We start from the raw sequence: 2,495 nt of genomic DNA, 5'->3' as shown, positions 1-2,495 counted from the left end.
AAATACATTGCTGCAAAAAAAAAAAAAGCTGCAAAGAAAATGTGGAATGTTTTTTCCATTAAGGTCTTTAGGCCCAGATAGGCTACTCTGGGACTGGAATGACAGTCCCCAGAGTGAAATGATGATCCCTAGCAATAGAATCTGTGCTGTGGGACTGGAATGACAGGTCACAGAGTGGAATCACAGGACAGCCCCTGGGAATAGGCTCAGTGCTCTGGGACATACTCACTTGTAGGATATGAGTTTGAAGTGAGAAGATTGCTGCTACTCTGAACTCTTTACATTGCTCAGAAATTGAGTGCACAGCAACTGTTTGATATTCTGGCTCAGAGGCTCCAACCCTGCATTTATCAAATGAAGGCATCTGTGATGCCATAATTTAGTAAATTTCAGTTCAAAGTCACCCTTATGAATAAGACAGAAGCAAGACTCCTGTAAACGAATGTCCAGGAAAGCTTTTAAAATGTTCCCCTATAGGCTTTTCTGTGTTGCCCTCCTTACTTTCAAATTTGTGACCATTTGTTTGTCTTATGCACATGGTATGTATATTTGCAGATCTTAAAGTGACTATTCTAAAAGTGAATTTAAATAAAGGACAGCAGAAGACCGCTGAGATACCACTATAACCACTAGCCAACTCCCATGTTCTCCTGAGTTTAGCCCAGGGGCATGGCTAGGGGGGTTCCCAAGGTTCCCAGCCTCCCCTAAATTTCTGGGGAGCCCCTTCCTAAATCGCACATGGCTCCACCTCCATAGATAGTGACAATGGCCTGTGATGTCACTATGATGTCACTCCCTATGATGTCTCTGGGCCTCAGTTCTTTTAAGGACCTAGCATAGCAATACCTATGGCCCAGCTCTCTCCCCCCCCCCCGAAATTGGAAAGTCTAAGGACTTCCAGTTTTGTTCTAATGGCGGACATGCCTCTTGGGAGCTCCCAAGGACGTGATCCGTGAGCCGGTGGATGAGAGGGGGTGCAATTATATGTGCCCCCCCAGGAGCCTTTGTGAAGGGCTCCTAGCCATGGGGCGCTAAGGATTGCCAATCCCCCGGCATGCTGGCAGTGGATTGAGGCATTCCAATGCCTTGAAGGTCTCACCGCTGTGTTCCAGTACTGGACTCAGAGATGCACACCAGGACAAGCGAGTGGAGGTTGAGCGTTTTACACATTTGATTGTGAGATCTACGGGATCTACATTGAAAGTGAGTTTGGTTGAAACGAGAACCAGAGAAATGTCTGAAAGTCCCCCCTAAAGTAAGCGAGGGGGGCGGGACCCCCCGCCCATAAAAATAAAAATTGACTTAAAGCATGCATTTTTAGGGGGGGCAGAACTGAAAGCAAAATGGGACTATAGTAAGAAACTTACAAGAAAATTACAGGTGATTTGCAAACTTTAGAGGCTTTTGGCAAACTTTGTAAAAGGTAAACAGCTTCAAAGATGTCGCTGAAGAAGACAGAGAAAGATAAGCAAACGAAACCTAACCTTCCTTCAGGAAGTGCTAGCCCGGCGAGTACGGTCACGTGACCAGAAACAACGATAGACTTTTCTAAGACGCTAACAGAAGCATTGCAACCCCTGCTGCAGCAAATGAAGACACTCAATCAAAATTTCGCTGCACAGTAACAGCAACTGGATGAGACTTTAAAAAAAAACACAGAGTAAACAGCTGAGAATTTGAAAGAAGTGGATGCCAACACTAAAAATCTTAAAAAGCAAATGCAGGGTATGGAAAAGAAGAGAGACTCTGATGAAGCTCAGCTTTTATACCTACAAATGGAAAAGGCAAGCTTTATACTGAGATTTCAGGGAGTTCCTGAGACTAAAGGGGAGAATCTTAGATTTTGAGTGATGCTTTGGGACTGGTTGCAGATTTTAAAGCAGATTTCTTCAAGGCAAAATGGATGTGATCTATAGGTCATATTCAGAATACATAAAGAAAAATAATCTGCCCGGCGAGGTGGTGATGAGATTCTCCAGAAGACAAGCGAGGGATCAAATATTAAAAGCAACAAATGGAACTACCCTTAAAATTGATGGCGAGGATAAGAGTTTTGAAAGACATTCCCTTTGAAATAAGGGAAAAAAGGAAAAAAAATACAGAGACTTGGCTTTGTTTCTACAAAAGAACAATGTATCCTACAAATGGATCGGACCCGAAGGCATAATCTTCTAATTTAAAGATAAGAGGGGGAAAATTGACTCTGTTATGAAAGCAAAAGAGTTTCTGCAGCAACAATTGGATCCAACAGGAGAAGAGGATGAGAAGAGCAACAAGGGGAGTGATGATGAAGCACTTACTGGAGAAGATTCAGACTTGGAACGTGGAGCGGCTGCCCCCAAGCAAGGATATCAATTGAGGGAAGGAAGAGACAAATGAGATGCTAATTTTCTCTGAAGTTTGACTTTTTATTCATCTAACCATTCTTGTGCATGGTTTACTAAGTCAGAATACCTGGACGTGAATTATTTAAGCGATGTTAACAATCACCTACA

The sequence above is a fragment of the Gekko japonicus genome, unplaced genomic scaffold (genome assembly GCF_001447785.1).
Source record: "Gekko japonicus isolate JY-2015 unplaced genomic scaffold, Gekko_japonicus_V1.1 scaffold686, whole genome shotgun sequence".
NCBI lineage: Eukaryota > Metazoa > Chordata > Lepidosauria > Squamata > Gekkonidae > Gekko > Gekko japonicus.
Note: the sequence above shows the minus strand (reverse complement) of the source record.